This window comes from Nomascus leucogenys, chromosome 7b (genome assembly GCF_006542625.1).
Source record: "Nomascus leucogenys isolate Asia chromosome 7b, Asia_NLE_v1, whole genome shotgun sequence".
Taxonomy (NCBI): domain Eukaryota; kingdom Metazoa; phylum Chordata; class Mammalia; order Primates; family Hylobatidae; genus Nomascus; species Nomascus leucogenys.
Genome location: NC_044387.1, coordinates 84,500,345 through 84,518,289, shown reverse-complemented (window position 1 = coordinate 84,518,289; position 17,945 = coordinate 84,500,345). Strand labels below are relative to the sequence as shown.

General features: G+C 37.6%; 1 protein-coding gene across 1 annotated transcript in view; it reads left to right on the top strand.

Annotated features, from left to right (window-relative positions):
• The window catches only part of MARCHF1 (membrane associated ring-CH-type finger 1), an 861,096-nt gene that overhangs the window by 317,352 nt on the left and 525,799 nt on the right, over positions 1-17,945 (top strand). The gene's annotated exons all lie outside the window — the stretch shown is intronic.

Below are 17,945 nucleotides of genomic sequence, written 5' to 3'. Positions count from 1 at the left end.
ATACGCAATTTTAGGGAACAAAGAAGTTCAACAGGCATCATTGTGACTCATTGGTTTCTATATCTGTGAAGATTTGCATCAGAGACATTACCAACCATTCCCCCCAAAATATTTTCCACTATCCCTTTCCACCATGATTTTCCACAAAATCTTTTCCCCTTGTGAAAGTTGTCAATTTCATCAGTGACAGAGGTGTGCTGGGTCAGTTGCTGGGTCAGTGTGAGAGGCTGAGAACCCCCCTGTCCTAGGAAGATGGGGAGATGGCAGGATGCAGGGTCACATGTGATCCACACCTCCTAGCCATTGGCATTTGCTTCTCCCATAGGCTTCACTAGCAAAAGATAAATTCAAATATAAAATTATTAAGAATGTCAAGATGGCAGGCATAGACAATGCCTGAATGCCACGCAAGTGAGGTCTCCTTCTGAGCGTGAATCCCTGAGTGACTTCACTGGTCACAATCCCTAAAGCCAGACCTGGGTATGAGTTCTTCTACCCAATCTATTGAATAATTAAGTATTCAAAAGCAAGTAATGGAATAAAATTTGAAGAAACTTTCTACTACATCAGTGGACATTGGCTTTCAGAGGATGTGTTGCAAAGAGATTGATTAGATTTTCTTTTCTTTTTTATTATACTTTAAGTCCTGGATTACTTGTGCAGAACGTGCAGGTTTGTTCCATAGGTATACAAGTGCCATGGTGGTTTGTTGTACCCATCAACCCATCACCTACATTAGGTATTTCTCCTAACGTTATCTCTCCCCTAGCCCCCAACTCCTTGCAGGCCCCAGTGTGTGATGTTCCCCTCCCTGTGTCCATGTGTTCTCATTGTTCAACTCCCACTTATGAGCGAGAACATGTGGTGTTTGCTTTTCTGATCTTGTGATAGTTTGCTGAGAATAATGATTTCCAGCTTCATCCATGTCCCCATAAAGGACATTAACTCATGCTTTTTTATGGCTCCATAGTATTCCATGGTGTATATGTGCCACATTTTCTTAATCCAGTCTAGAGATTGATTAGATTTTCAACATCCTTTTAAGAAAAAATGATTACCTCTTTTGTCAGCTAAGGGTAAGTTTGCCTATACATAACAGAAAAAAAAATTACAGTGCCTTATTAAGATAGTTTATATTTTCCTCTTACATGAAAGGAGTTTGGGGCTGTTGACAATTCAGAGAAGTATGGTATCTTCATTAGGGATCTCAGATTCTTTCTATTTTACTGCCTTAGCCCATGCTTTCTATCTTCAAAGTTGCCTCTTGACCCAATATAGTTGCTTCATGCTTCATGTCTGAGTTGCATAAATTGCATCTTCTAAAAAGAATGAAAGACAAATGAGAAAAAAAATCTGCCACTGTTTTGGGGCAGCTTTCATGGAAGTTCTTATATGTTATCAGCCAGAATTTGGTTATATGACCATATCCAGACGTGAAGGAGATTGGAAAATCTAATCTGAATTGTATGAAGTAATGTGTCTAGAAAAATAATTAAGTATATGTTACCAAGAATAAGAGCAAGAAATTGAAATTTTATTAAAACTTCTACCACATTAGCTCAGAAAAACTTAGTTGTGTATTTCTTCTTAGCTTGGCTTAATTGGTGGATATTCTTATGAAATGAATATGGTAATAATCTTCATTCAACGGGCTGCAGTATTTGTTATGATTATTATAAAATAGTATGAGCAAGACCAGCTACATTATTTGTGGGGCCTTCTGCAGTGTGAAAATATAAAGCTCCTTGTTTAAAGAGCAAGAAAAATGCTCTTTTGTTTTATTCTGTGGTATCTTTGTGTGTCACAGTGTTTTTAATTTGCTATTTAGTGTTTCATTCCCTTAGCATGATCTTTCTGGGGTGAGACAGGAACTCCCTGGTGCCTGGATCCCTTCCCTACAACACCATGTAACCTTCCCAGAGCCCACATTCCAGCCTCTTGTGGAAGAAGAGTGGCTGCAGTTGCTGGGTCAGTGTGAGAGTGAGAGGCTGAGAACCTGCCTGTGGTAGGGAGATGGGAGGTGGCAGGATGCAGGATCACACATGATCCACAGCTCCAAGCCCTTGGTGTTTGCGCCATTGTCCCATAGGCTTCAGTAGCTAAGACCAATTCAAATATAAAATTATTAAGAATTTCAAGATGGCAGGCACAGACAATGCCTGAATGCCACGCAAGTGAGGTGTCTTGCTGAGCATGAATCACTGAGTGACTTAGCTGGTCACAATCTCTAAAGCTAGACCTGGGTATGAGTCCTTCTACCCAATCTATTAATCTAAATGAACAAGTTGGAAATGAATAACAATACTAACATTTTTAGGCTGGACTTCCCAGAAACAGACTCTTACATGAATGTTCCTGTGACAGTGATTCATTAGGAAGTCTTCCAAGAAAAGCAGGGCAGGAGAATGGAGGAGTGGCGCAGGAAGTAAAGGAACCCAAGTGAGAATCTAAAGTTTCTCATGGAAACTTTGTCTCAAATGCTCAGGAGATTTCTTGAGCCAGTGTAGGTCACACTTTTGAGTTGTCCTGATCAGGCAGCAGGAGTGCTGGAAAATTTTTATACCTCCACACCTTTCAGTGTTCAGTTAAGGAATGACCCCTGAGGATATAAATTCCCAGGCACTTTCTGTTCTCATAGTGGCACACAGAGAAAGTGAGCCTGGGCAGCCTGGAGGGAGCCTTTTGACAAATAGATGTAGGTGCTGGTTATGGGAGACAGAGCACACACAGCCAGCGCATCATTGCACTAGAAAACGGTAAAGGGAACTAGGAGAATGTGACCCAAGCACCAATTAATGTGTACAGTAACTGTCCAAAGCTAAAGGACTCCTGCAGGCTACAGTGGGACTTTTTTTTCTACTGCAAATATTTATAGACACTTAGAAACATCGCAAAGCTCTTTGACAGTTATTTCTGCAAGGTGGATGTTTGCACCTTTCCTTAGTGACAGAGATGAGCAGCAACACTAAAACAGACTTGACTAAAGAAGAATAAATTGATCTAAACAAAAAGCAATGATCTAATAAAGATCTTCAAGATCTCAGGTACTTCTTTTATATGAGCCATACCTGGCAAAATTATAATGAGGATATAAAATAAAGAGGATGGAAAGTGTTGTGTGCATATATATGTAGGCATTTTACTGTAGAGCATCTATAAATTTAATCAAGCAATGGTCCCCAGAGGACCTTTACTCTGAGGACTGTATTCGTTTTCCTAATCCATGCTATTTAATATATCTTAAGTCAAAAAGAGAAATGTTTTAATTGATTGAAAGTTTGATATAAATATGCATTTATTTGTGATGGCTATTCTTTTTACTTTATCCATATAATAAATATTTAGTTAGCACCTAGTCCCTATTTTCGGGGAGAGAAAGGCTCAGTCAGGACATCCTTGATCGTCCAATCCAAAGAGGTTTCCCTATTCCTAATTTTTTTTTTTTTGAGACAGAATGTCACTCTTTTATCCAGGCTGGAGTGCAGTGGCGCAATCTTGGCTCACTGCAACCTCCGCCATCTGGGTTCAAGCAATCCTCCCACCTCAGCCTCCAGAGTAGCTGGGATCATAGATGTGTGCCACCACGCCCAGTTAATTTTTGTATTTTTGGTACAGATGGGGTTTCAGCATGTTGCCCAGGCTGGCCTCGAGCTCCTGGACTCAAGCGATCCACCTACCTTAGTTTCCCAAAGTGCTGGGATTACAAGCATGAGCCACCTCATCTGGTCCCCATCCCTAATTTCTTTATTACATTATTCAGGCGTATTACCATCATTGCTGTTTTCACTGATGTACTGTACCTTTTTCATTTCTTTGCTTAGTTATTAATTTTTTACCCCTCCTGCTTACATATCCTCCAACAGATTAAATAGAGAATTGAATTAGATAACACGCAAAACCACATACATATTACATGACAGTATAAATAATAATTTTCTGACAATTAGAACTGTTTCAGATCAATGTCTTCTTCAGGACTTATGAATTCTTTATTGCTGCACTTTTTCAAACAGACTCTGGATATGGTTTGTTTTGTACATTGAAGAAATGATTCCTGCATTAGAAAAGGAGGTTGAATGAAATGTCCTTAAAAATCATTTTTATCTTTGGGAGTGTAAACAAAAAAATAGTAAAACAAGAAAGAGAAATATGAAATAAAGAAGGTTGATGAGGCACTTGAACTGTTTTTTTATGGGCTGAAATAATTCAGGTTAATGGAAGAAGCCTGTGGAAAGTATTGTAAAAGCTCTACTACACCAGAAGATTGATTATGCTTGAACCTTCTCAATCATATGCAAATGTTGCCCAGCCAAGCATCACTGTTACCTTCATGTGTGTTAGCATCACAAACTGTATGAGGGCTTTTTCTATGTTTAAACATGGAATCTTAGAATGAGAAATATTAGACTCCTAATTTTCTTTCTCAATTCCTGTGTTTGGGGTTGACACATATGAAACAACACTATAGGTCAAAAATGCCCAAATATCAATCATTTCATGTAGTTTAAAACCATGCGCAATGGTCATTGGTAACTTTTTCTAAAAAAAAACTTCAGGATACCTAATTTTTATGCATTCAAGTAAACTTTTCTCAAGCAAAGTTTTAAAAGAGCTTTTCACTGTACTCTGTGTGTTATATAAATCACAAAATGTTCTCTAAATCAATATGCTCCCCAATAACTAACTACATGTTTTGAAGAATTTAATATTCTTTGATTATTAAAAAACTTGAGTTGTTGACTATCAAATCAGACTTAATTATATATTCTTTTGGAGAAACTCTAAAAGTAGAAAAGATGAAGAAATTATATGAGACAGTTACTGAAAGAAAATAAGCCATCTGGATGTAAACACCATGTTTTCGTAGGATAGTTCTATGATGAGTTGAACTCTTTCATAGTTCTACTCTAAGATAATCGAGGTATAAATACCTTGATTCTAAGTCTCCTAATTACTTTTTAGCCATGATTAGTATCACTATGATTTCTAATCCTGGTGTCAGGAAGTGGCATCAGTCTTGAGATTTTACCTGACTACTTTATCATTTATGAGACAGCTGGTGAATGAGCTCAAATTGCATCAGTTCTTCTTCCCTGTTCCATGGGGGTGATGTAGAGCAGCACAGGTGGGTGCCATGCAAACAGTACGTCTGTGTCAGAGCCAAGTAAGTAGCCTTGAGCTTAGAAAATCCTTAGTTTTATAGGGGACTTCTAGCAAAACTATGTTTTCTTTACCCAGGAGGAAGGCTTTTTTTTTTTGAGACGAAGTCACTCTGTCACCCAGGCTGGAGTGCAGTGGTGCAATCTTGGCTCACTGCAACCTCCACCTCCCAGGTTCAAGTGAATCTCCTGCCTCAGCCTCCGGAGTAGGTGGGATTACAGGCACCTGCCACTACGCCCAGCTAATTTTTGTATTTTTAGTAAAGACGTGACTTTACCATGTTGGCCAGGCTGGTCTCGAACTCCTGAACTCAGGTGATCCGCCCACCTCAGCCTCCCAAAGTGCTGGGATTACAGGCATGAGCCACCATGCCCAGTCGCATTATCTTTATTATTCTGATTGGAGAGGCGTAATCTCTAACTTCCAGGGCTGTTTGCTGTGCAAATATTTTTTCAAAAAATACAAAAAAAAAAAAAAAACTCCCACAAGATGTGTAGAAATGCCTCAGAATAGTCTCAGAATGTTGGTACTTTTTTTTTTTTTTAGCAGAAATAAGATAGCAAATATTGTCGTTTGACTTTTGCTGTTTGTCGTCTGGAAGTCAGCTAGATAGATAAATAAATTCAGTGTCTGAAATCTCCTTGTAGCATTATAGCAATATTCATTTTAGGTAGCTGCAAATCAAAATTCTTTTGCATTTTGAGGGGGCTGTGTAGGAGCAAGTAGAAATGATGTCCTCTAAACTATAGAATTCTTAAATTCTGCATTATTTTAAAGGAATCAGGTTAAATCTACAAATTCTGTGCTAACTCTAAAGACTTCTGTAGTGCCAATGCATTGTCTTCTTCCTTTCCTTCGTACATAACAGAATAACATGGTGATTAAGTATCTGGACAAGGGAATCAATTAGACCTAGGATAAATGCTGGCTCTGCTACTTTGTAGTTATATGTTCTTGGGAAAGTTGCCTACCTTCTGCAAGTTGTAGACACCTCTTATAGTAAGGAAAAAATATTAATACCTGTCTCATCAAATTGTGAAATTTAATAGTGTCTAGTAGATTGTTAACATGCAAAATGTTACCTGTTACTATAAGAATACAAATTTAGAAAAGATAGAAAAGCAGCGTAAATAGGATTCTTCCACCAGATAGAAATCACAGTTACTATTTTGGTTTATTTGCTACCTGAACATATAAACACACACACACAGTCACACACAAAGCGTATTGTATATAATGTATTCTAAAGTGTTCCCTTTTAAAAGTAAGTTATGTGCATTTATCAAGTTGGCTAAATATTCTATAGAAACATGCATTTCAGTGGCTATGCATTATTACATCATGTAGATATATTATAATTCTACTAACAGATATTCAGTCTGCTTCCATACATAAATTTGCATACATTTTCTGTAAACCTTTGAAATGAACACTATTATATATACGATAAAAATCTGGGAATTCAATTGGAAGGTTAAATCTTTTGAAACATTGTGCCAAATTGTCCTCCAATTTGTGGTGCGCACAGGAGTGATGTAATCTCTCATTTCAAGATAATTATTTAGGTAGAAATAGTAGGGCAAGGGAGGAAGTAGGAATGCGAGTTAGAATAGTAGTACTTCTCAACTTTAATGTGCCTGTGATCTCGCGGATATTATTATTATTATTATTATTGAGACAGAGTTTTGCTGTTGTTGCCCGGGCTGGAGTGCAATGGCACAATCTCGGATCACTGCCATCTCCACCTCCGGGGTTCAAGCGATTCTCCTGCCTCAGCCTCCCAAGTTGTATCTGGGATTATAGGCATGTGGCACCACGCCTGGCTGATTTTTGTATTTTTAGTAGAGACAAGGTTTCTCCATGTTGGTCAGGCTGGTCTCGAACTCCTGACCTCAGGTGATCTGCCCACCTTGGCCCCCCCGACTCGTGGATATTATTAAAATGCAGATTTTAATTCAGTAGGTCTGCTGTGGACCTGACATGCCACATGTCCAGCAATCTCCCAGGTGATGCTGATGCTGCCTGCTGGTCTACGAAGCATGTTTTGAGTAGCAGAAAGTTAGAGGACTGTTCTAGTAATGCAGATGAGATAACATGGTGGATTAGATCAGAGCATAGCAATGGAAGCATAGATGTGTGATGTATTTTGAAGGTAAAAAACTCACAAGATCTGGTGAAAGACTGAAAAAGGGTGAATGAAATATCTGAGGTCTTTGATGTGTGCTATTGAATAAATGGAAATGCCGTTAATAGAGAACACAGTGGGAGGATGAACTGAAGGATAAAAGCTAGGGCTTTTTTTTTTTTTTTTTGAGACAGTATCTTGCTCTGTCACCCAGGCTGGAATGCAGTGTCGTGATCTTGGCTCACTGCAACCTCCACCTCCTGGGTTCAAGCGATTCTCCTGCCTCAGCCTCCTGAGTAGCTGGGAATACGGGCACCCGCCATGACACTGGGCTAATTTTTGTATTTTTAGTAGAGATGGGGCTTCAGCATGTTGGCCAGGCTGGTCTCAAACTCCTGACCTCAAGTGATTCGCCCACCTCGGCCTCCCAAAGTGCTGGGATTACAGGTGTGAGCTACTGCTCCTGGCCTAGGGCTTCCTTTTTTATATCAAACTTGAGATGCCCAATGTTAGGCATCCAAGTGGAACTACTAAGTAACATTTGGCAATGTAAATCCAGAGTTCAGGAAAGAGTTCCAGGGCAGGTATATACATTTGAGTATTTATCATACTATAAATATGTGCCTGCATGACGAAATGCAAGGAAACAGTGAAAGTAAAACTATAATTTCACTAGGTTTCTCAAATGTGTGTGTATACATGTGTGCAGTATATATGACAAGAATTGTATGGTGACATTTCCTTTCATGCTGCATTTTAATTTCTCGGTTTATAGGAAAAAATGATGTCGATAATTCTTAGTTTTTTTGTCAATTTTATTTAGAAAAAGGATGAACACATGTATCCAAGGGTATGTTTTCAGTGTGTCATAAGGAAATCAGTGTGGTACATTGTAGAGGTTAATAAATTATGTTTTGTATCAGCCATGAAGGGTTTAGTACCTGTGCTAATTTTTAACAGGTGTGTAAATTTAGTCATTAACCTCTCTGATCTCAAGTATCATTATTTAAAAAAAAATAGATTATAGTATCTGTTCCCCAAGATTTTTGAGATGAATTGATATGGTTTGGCTTTGTGTCCCCACTCAAATCTCATCTTGAATTCGAATCCCTGTGTGTCAAGGGAGGGACCTGGTGGGAGGTGATTGAATCACGGGGGTGGATTCCCCCATGCCGTTTTCATGATAGTGAGGGAGTTCTCCTGCAAGCTGATGGTTTTAAGTGTGGCACTTCCTTGCTGTCTCTCTCTCGCCTGCCACTATGTAAGATGTGCCTGCTTCCCCTTCTGCCATGATTGTAAGTTTCCTGAGGCCTTCTCAGCCATGCAGAACTGTAAGTCAATTAAACTTCTTTCCTTTATAAATTACCCGTTCTCAGGTAGTATCTTTATAGCAGTGTGAGAATGAATCCGAAAGTGTTTTTAAAGTAATCGCTAATATTTTATATATTAGGTTCTTGCCATCTATCAGTGCTAAATTGGCCTCTAATAATCAGCATAGTTATTAACTAGCTTAGAAAGTTTTATGTAAGATAATTATATAAAACTGATTTTTGGTGCTTTTTTTCCCTTTATAGGTAAAGGCAGATTAGATGACAAATAGAGGTATACAAAATCTTTTATGAAAGCAGCTAAAAGATAATGAGATTATTGAGTAAAAGAAGATGAAAAAATTTACTCTGCCAATTAATTTAAGGAAGAAGTTTTGAATAGATTTTTGATATTGATTGAAATATTCTGGTGGGAAAATAACTGGGAACAAAATTTCCAAGGAAATTGGAAGTTTTTAAAACAATTTTGTGACACAATCAGGGCAAGATACTAAACCAGATAAATTGAGATTTGCAAATTTTTTAAATTGATAGGCAAAATCACTAAGGTAGAAATGAGATAAGAAAAAATGAAGTGAAAAAGAAAATGAAATTTTAATGGTCCATAAATATAATGATAATATATGTCAAGAGAAAATTGGAGATATAGTAATTTTTTAAAATAATGCAAGTTAGTTGTGTGCTGTGTTGTTTCTGAAAGAATGTTAAAACACAAACACATACTGAGGACAAACTATCTGTCCAGGGCATAGTGACTAGATATGCAACAAAAGGCTGGCCATTAATTAACTTCTGATCCCTCATATCATTATTTTTTAAAAATAAACCCCTGGCTACCTCTCAGCACTTGTATTTTTATGGAAGGTGCTCAAAAATGTAGCTGGCAGGTAATATAAACATTGTGAGTTAGATAATTTTTTTGGTTTTGAATTTAAACTCTTTCTAAAGTTACCATCCATCATCTATTAGAATGTCTGCTATTCATTTTAGCTTTTTTCTATGTAAATTATTTTATATAAAATATTCTTAAATTTTAATTTTGTGATGTGCAGTAATGTACTTTATGGGTTAGATTAGAGTTATTAACAATATTACACATTAAAATATATGAAATTAAGCGCTGAATTCAAAAGGAGTGTCAGCCTAGTAGATTTAACCCTTTTCCTATTTGCCCCAAGAATACTCGCCAGTAGCACTTGTAGCTGCAGAGTTTACCCCGAGAAAACGTTGCCACAAAATATCTTGCTTTTATTTTTGTTTTTGTATCGCTCTAGTGTATCAACTTTGGAAACAGACATCATTATTTTTATAGCATTCTCTTTTTAATAGTGGTATTTCCATTTACAAAATATAGTAATTCCCAATTGCTGAAAATGTCCAATTCTCGAAAACATAACATGTGATATTAACATTGTTCTCAAGCAGTTGTTGGCTGAAGATTCATTTGGTATATCTGATTTTTCTAAAACAGACAATTTTGATGATTCAGATGATTCTGATGTTAGTTCTGTTTATAAATAACTCCAAGGACAGTTTTTATATTTTATTTTCACATTGAAAATCAGTCCGATTTGCTTCAGCCTCAAAGAGCCTGTTTATGTAAAATTAAATGAGTGCTGTAGTGAGCTACGGTTTGTTTTCTAAACTAGAAAAAAGGATTAAAGTATAAAACAATAATAAAAATACTGATTTGTTTAAGCTGATTTAAAAATATCTATTATAAAATCAGAATTGAAAAGTAATATATTGTTCACATGATAAGGGAATATCATATCCAGTAGAAAATTAGGAACTATTTTATTTACAATTTAATTTTATTAACATGTTATATGTATGTATTGAGCTTTTATTTTGACTTTTGCTTAAATTTTTTAACAGAAAAAATAAAATATATTAATCACCCTGAACTTCTGAGAGAATTTTAAATATGCTAATGTTGCTCTGGGAAAAATGTTGGTTACATAGAAGAATAAAATAATATTTCTCATGGAGCTACAAATCAAAATTGGAAAATGCAGAAAATAAATGAGAAAACATAATTACTAATAAAAGACACTAATTATTTGCCAACAAAAAATTGCATAATATGAACATAAATTTATCAAACTAGAAATTTATTTAAGCCTACGTGCTCAAGGAAGAAGTCATTTTACTCTGGATTTAGGCCAAACCTTGAAGGATGGATATGATCTTATGTAGCAGAAATGACACGCAAGGGTCTTTCTTGAGAACTTCAGACAAAACTAATAGTGGTAAAAGAACATCTGTATGTTTAGAAGACAAAAAAGTGAGAAGATGTTAGATATCTATATGGTCAAATATAGGAGAAGGTGGAAAAACCTGCAAAATTAAGTTGGGATGCATTACAGAAGGTCACTGCATTGGTTTTCTGTTGCTATTAAATTACCACAAATTTAATAGATTAAACAACACCCATTTACAATCCACAGATCAGTGGGTCAGAAGTCCACGTGGATTTGGCTGGTTTCTCTGCTCCTAAGTTTCCTGAGACTTAAATCAAGATGTTGGCTGGTCTGGGCTCTTATCTGAGGCCTGCAGTAAACTCCCCTCCTAGGCCCATTCACATGATTGTAGGAATTCTCATTTCCATGTGGTTGCAGGACTGAAGTGCCTTTTTTCTTGAAGTGCCTTTTTTCTTGCTGCTTGTCAGCTGAAGTCATTCCCAGCTTTCAGAAGCATTGCCTGAGCTAGGGCTTCTTCTCTATGGATGTCACTGGGATTAGGGGCAGAATGATCAAAACAGTGTTTTAGAAAAATTTATTTGGATATATCCTTAGCAAATTTTCTTTATTTCAAATATATGTATTTATACATAATGACACTTATAAAAGTTTATATTTTCTTGAGGAATGTCCATTTATTTGATATGTCAAGTTTGTGGCAGTGATCTTTGTCCTATGGTTTAAACACTAGCATTCTTTTTTTTAGCCTTTATATTAAAAGATTAATCTATCTTTAATATGCATTTCCCATCTCTCCACTACCTTATTCCTTTCTCTTAAACAGATTTGGAAGTACTCCTTTTTCCATGAAACTTCTCCTCTGAGTTCTCATCCAGTAACTTACTGCTTTCCTTCACTTTGTCCTAGGTGATCATATTTCTACAGTTGCTTTCACTAAGCCTCGTTCTAACTATGTAATTAGACTTTCTTCTCACTTATAGAATGCAGTGATGTCCTAAAAATAATGTTCTTTATGTTCATTCAAGTATTTTAGGACTGATATATTTGTGTTTTGATTAATATTTCTTATCTTAGATTAAAAACTCATTACAGGGCAAGGATAATAAGCTATAATTTCAAGTATAGAGAAAAGACAGATTAAGCATTTAATGAGTTATTTTATTAATAGTAAAACAGATGATGATTATTACATTCACATTGGTCATTTAAGAAATACCAATAATTAGTGTTAGATAATACTATAAAATAATGGTTATCATTGGAATAGTTTTCATTTTTATCAGTTCATCCAAAGCTGGAAGTATGCACCTATTATGTATTGGAGACAATACTTCATGAGTCTTGTGTTTCTGCTCATATTGTGAGAAGAGACACTGACAGCTTTTGTTCTGAAGTGTCTGTTTAAGAATATGTATAGAGCAAAAGACTTGGAAGATAGAAATACTGTCTCCCTCTTGGACAAAACGCAGATTTGTTGACAGTCCAGTAGGATAAAGATAATGTGTCCCTCGGCCGGGCGCGGTGGCTCACGCCTGTAATCCCAGCACTTTGGGAGGCCGAGGCGGGCGGATCACGAGGTCAGGAGATTGAGACCATCCTGGCTAACACAGTGAAACCCCGTCTCTACTAAAAATACAAAAAAAAAAAAAAAAATTAGCCGGGCGAGGTGGCGGGCGCCTGTAGTCCCAGCTACACGGGAGGCTGAGGCAGGAGAATGGCGTGAACCCCAGGGGACGGAGCCTGCAGTGAGCCGAGATCGCGCCACTGCACTCCAGCGTGGGTGAAAGAGCGAGACTCCGTCTCAAAAAAAAAAAAAAAAAAAAAAAAAAGATCAAAGGCCCATTACCAAACATTTGATATTGAGCTTGAAGTTCCTCTCCTAATGCAACCCACTGCATGCACAGCTGTCACCTGTCTCTTATTGCTTCACTCTATGGAAACTGGGGCTTTAATTTAGAAATTAGAGAATTGAAGTAAGAAAATGATCATACCCAGGCTACTCTTATTGCTATGAGTAAGAAACTTTCTTTTGCTTCTGATTTAGGAATCTTGTGTCTTCTGCCAGCATCCATGAAGTGACAGCAGGCTAGCTTATTTGCTTGAGAACAGGGTAAAATCTCAGATCTTCCACAGTTCTTGGCAACATATTTTTAGATATCTTGCTATATATAAAAACTGAAATAAATCATATCCTTGTCCTCATGTAACTATTAAATAGTTAAAGGTATCTTGAGATGCTTTTGTTTGAGGTCAGAATGCCAGAAGGAGGAGGAAGTGTATTACATGACCAGTTTGTTTTTTCTATTAGAATGGTATATTTTGCTATTTTTTTTTACTAAGCTAGAATAATTTCATGCTTATATTGCCATGATTTCTCCAATAAACAAACAAACAAACAAAAACCTAAGCTAAACTAAACCTGAAGCACATAATCCTTAAAATTTGGTAAATAAACTGTTTTATTTATTTATTTATTTAGTTAGTTAGTTAGTTATTTAAAGATGGAGTCTCACTCTGTCACCCAGGCTGGAGTGCAGTGTCACAGTCTTGGCTCACTGCAACCACCACCTCCCAGGTTCAAGCGATTCTCCTGCCTCAGCCTCCCAAGTAGGTGAGATTACAGGCAACTACCACCATGCCCAGCTAGTTTTTGTATTTTTGGTAGAGACAGGGTTTCACCATTTTGGCCAGGCTGATCTCAAACTCCTGACCTCAAGTGATCCATCCACTTTATCCTACCAAAGTGAAAGTATTACAGGCATGAGCTACCATGCCTGGCCAAAAAACGTTAATTTAAAATGAATGAAATTTATACTCATTTAGACAGTTTAAAATTTTTGGAGGGCCCTTTTTTATTGTTGTTTATTTTTTGTTTGTTTTGTTTGTGATTTTAGAAATACCTTTTTTTTTTAGTTATTATGCCATGGTACTGATTTTTTCTTCTAGTGTATAGTTGTATGACTTTTAATATATCCAACCAGAGCTACATTAGTTTCATTGTCTCCAAAACTCTTAGAAGGTTCTTACTCTAATTTTTATTTTTCTGAGTTATTAGAAATATAATCTTTCTTATGTTTACTGAGCTTTAGAGTCTCAGTTACATCACCTGTCTACTTCCAGCAGATGGCACTATGGTAGTTATTTTAGAATTGGGGGAGAGAAATAATGTCTATATATATATAGATAGAGAGTCTATAGTGTCCTTATATAGTGTCCACACATATATATAAACACTATAGACTCTCGCTATATATAGTGACATGATAGGATGACTTGAGAAAGAGAGAGATAGAAAGCAAGTACTGAGGTTCTTAGGACTAATTCCAGTCATCCACCACCTGCTCCCTCAAAGTCAAACTTCTCCTTTCCTTGAATGATTTATTTTAATTATGATATTGATATGGTTTGGATTTGTGTACACACCCAAATCTCATGTCGAATTGGAAGAAGGGCCTGGTAGGAGGTGATTGGATCATGGGGCAGATTTCCCCCTTGCTCTTGTGATAGTGGGTGAGTTCTCACAAGATATGATTGTTTAAAAGTTTGTGGCACTTCTCCCTTCACTCGCTCTCTCTCCTGCCACCATGTGAGGACATGCTATCTTCTCCTTTGCCCTTCTGCCATGATTTGTAAGGCCTCCTAATTATGCTTCCTGTTAAGCTTGTGGAGCTGTGAGTCAAACCCATTTTTATAATAAACTACTGAGTCTCAGGTAATTCTTCATAACAGTGTGAGAACAGACTAATACAGAAAATTGGTACTGTGTGTGGGGCACTGCTATAAAGATACCTGACAATGTGAAAGCGACTTTGCAACTGGGTAACAGGCAGAGTTTGAAACAGCTTGGAGGGCTCAGAAGAATACAGGAATATGTGGGAAGGTTTGGAACTTCCTGGAGAGTTGTTGAATGGTTTTGAGCAAAATTCCGATACTGATATGGACAATGAAGTCCAGGCTGAGGTGGTCTCAGATGGAGATGAGCAACTTATTGGGAACTGGAGTAAAGGTGACTCTTGCTATGCTTTAGCAAAGAGACTGGCACCTGCCCTAGAAATCTGTGAAACTTTGAACTCAAGAGAGATGATTTAGGGCATCTGGTGGAAGAAATTTCTAAGGAGCAAAGTATATTCAAAATGGGACCTGTATGTTTCTAAAAGTCTATGCTCATATGCATGGAGAAAGAAATGGTCTGAAATTGGAACTTATATTTAAAAGGGAAGGGGAGCATAAACGTTTGGAAAATTTGTGGCCTGACCATGTGGTAGAAAAGAAAAACTTTTTCTGGGGAGAAATTCGAACTGGCTATAGAAATTTGCATAAGTGACAAAGACCCACGTGTTAATAGCCAAGGCAATGGGGAAAATGTCTCCAGGAAATTCAAGGACCTTCACAGCAGCCCCTCCCATCACAGATTTAGAGGCCTAGGAAGGAAAAATGGTTTATGGGACAGGCTGAAGGCCCAGCTGCTCTGTTCAGCCTCAGGACATGTTGTCCTGCTTTGTTGCAGCTGCTCCAGCTCCAGCTGTGGCTAAAAGTGGTAAAGGTACAGCTTGGGCCATTTTTTCAGAGCATGCAAGTCCCAAGCCTTGGCAGCTTCCATATGGTTTTGGGCCTGCAAGTGCATATAAGGCAAGAATTTAGGTCTTGGAACCTCCACTTAGATTTCAGAGGATGTATGGAAATGCCTGGATGTCCAGGCAGAAGTCTGCTGCAGGGATGGAGCCCTCATGGAGAACCTTTACTATGGCAGCACGGAGGGGAAATATGGTGTTGGAGCCCCCATACAGACTCCCTACTGGGGCACTGTCTACTCAAGCTTTGAGAAGAAGGCCTCATCCTCCATACCCCAGAAAGGTAGATCCATTGACAGCTTGCGCTATGTGCCTGGAAAAGACACCAGCACTCAACTCCAGCCCATGAAAGCAGCCACAGGGGCTGTACCTTACAGAGCTATCAGAGCAGAGCTTCCCAGGGCCTTAGGAGCCCCCTCCTTGCATTAGCGTGCCCTGGATATGAGAAATAGAGTCAAAGGAGATTATTTTGGAACTTTAATATTGAATGACTGCCCTGCTGGGTTTTGGACTTGCATGGGACTTGTAGCTCTCTGTTTTGGACAATTTCTCCCATTTGAAATGGCGGTATTTACCCAATGCCTGTACCCCCATTGTATCTTGGAAGTAACTAACTAGTTTTTGATTTTACAGGTTTATAGGTGGAAGAGGATTACCTTGTCTCAGATGAGACTCTGGACTCAGGGCTTTTGAGTTAATGCTGAAAGGAATTAAGACTGGGGGACTGTTGAGAAGGGTAATTGTATTTTGCAATGTGAGGAGGACATGAGATTTTGGAGGGGTCAGGGGTAGAATATATGGTTTGGATTTGTGTCCTCTCCTAAATCTCATGTTGAATTGGAGAAGGGGCTTAGTGGGAGGTGATTGGATCATAGGGGGGATTTCCCCTGTACTGTTCTCATGACAGTGAGTGAGTTCTCATGAGATCTGTTTGTTTAAAACTTCGTGGCACCTCCCCTCTTTGCTCTCTCTCCCTTTTACTGCCATGAGAAGGTGCTTTCCCTTTCCCTTGCACCATGACTGTAAGTTTCTTGAAGCCTCCTAATTGTGCTTCCTGTTAAGCCTATGGAACTTTGAGTTAGTTAAACCTCCTTTTTTTCATAAATTACTCAGTCTCAAGTAGTTCTTTATACCAGTGTGAAAACAGACTAATACAGAAATGAATCCCTACTTGTTCAGCCTGGAGAGACTCAAGCTGGAGAGGTAGAGTGGTCTCATTCTTGGATCCTGGCCCAGGATGAACAGCTTCTGAGGACAAAAGATAGAAGACAATGGTAAACGTATTCAGTCTTTTAGAAAATAATATTAATAAAGAGAAATAAATCGAATATTGTTGGCAATGGCATTTTGTAGCAATATTGGTATTTCTTGGGAGCTGGGGCAATAAGTGACATTGTAAGTCATGTGAATAGGGAAAAGAGAGTGTCTCCTTTTCCAAGCCTGGGTTGATCATTTAAATAAGGGATCATTTTTTCCCCTAAAATTCTCATGGTAATTTTAAGAAATGAGATTACTTAGTGTTCTGTGATAGCTACAAAGAGAAAAGCAAATGAAATATTATATGCATACCATGCACCTTTAGATCAATGCTTCTCAAGCACCCTACATCAGAATTGTAAGGAGGGTTTCTGCAAACAGCTTTCTGGGCCCTACCTGCAGAGTTTCTGATTGGGCGTGTCTGTGGTGGGACACAACAGTTAGCATTTATAATTATTTTCCCATTGATGTTGATGCTACTGGTGCTAGAACCACACGTTAAGAACTACAACTCTAGCTAATTGGGAGAATGGAAGCTAACATGCATTTAAATATTTTCATCTAAAATATAATGGTTTTTGTTATAAGACATGTACTAATTTGGCTGTGTAATTAATGTCTTCATCCTCTCAACAAATAATTGCTGAGGGCACATCATTACCAAGAAATCACTATGTTAGTATTTGGGGTAGATCAATTAATGAGGAAGGCATGAATCTTATTCACAAAGAGCTTCTAGGCTGTTTGAGATAGGACAATGATTTCTGATAGAAATGCTAATGCCATAATAAAAAGTCTAGATATAATGCTACGGTGGTTGAAAGAGGGAGATATTTCTGATAGAAATTGAAGGGTATGGAAGTTCTGGTGAGTAGGATAGGCCTCTCAGCTCCATAGCTAAATATTCTTGTTGACCTATAAAAATAATTTTGTTTGTTCATGCCATGCAATTCTTAGTCTGCTTAAGTGACAAATATCTAGATATGTTTGCCATATACTGAGAGGTGGGGTTGGTTGGCTTCAGTTTCACAATACAATATGTGGTAACAGTTTTATTATATTATGATTCCATTAAAACTGTCTTTATAATTACATATAAGATTTTAAATTGAGTGTGTTATCCAAGAGCTAATAAAATTACACACATTTAGGAAAGGTAGTAGTGAACATATATGTATTTCACTAAAATGTGCACACAGTTTTAACTCAGTAGCTTTTCAGCATAAAACACAGGATTTATATTAGATTAAACAATTCAGAATTTCATGGTGTATTCTATAATCTGTAGCTTAGAAAACGG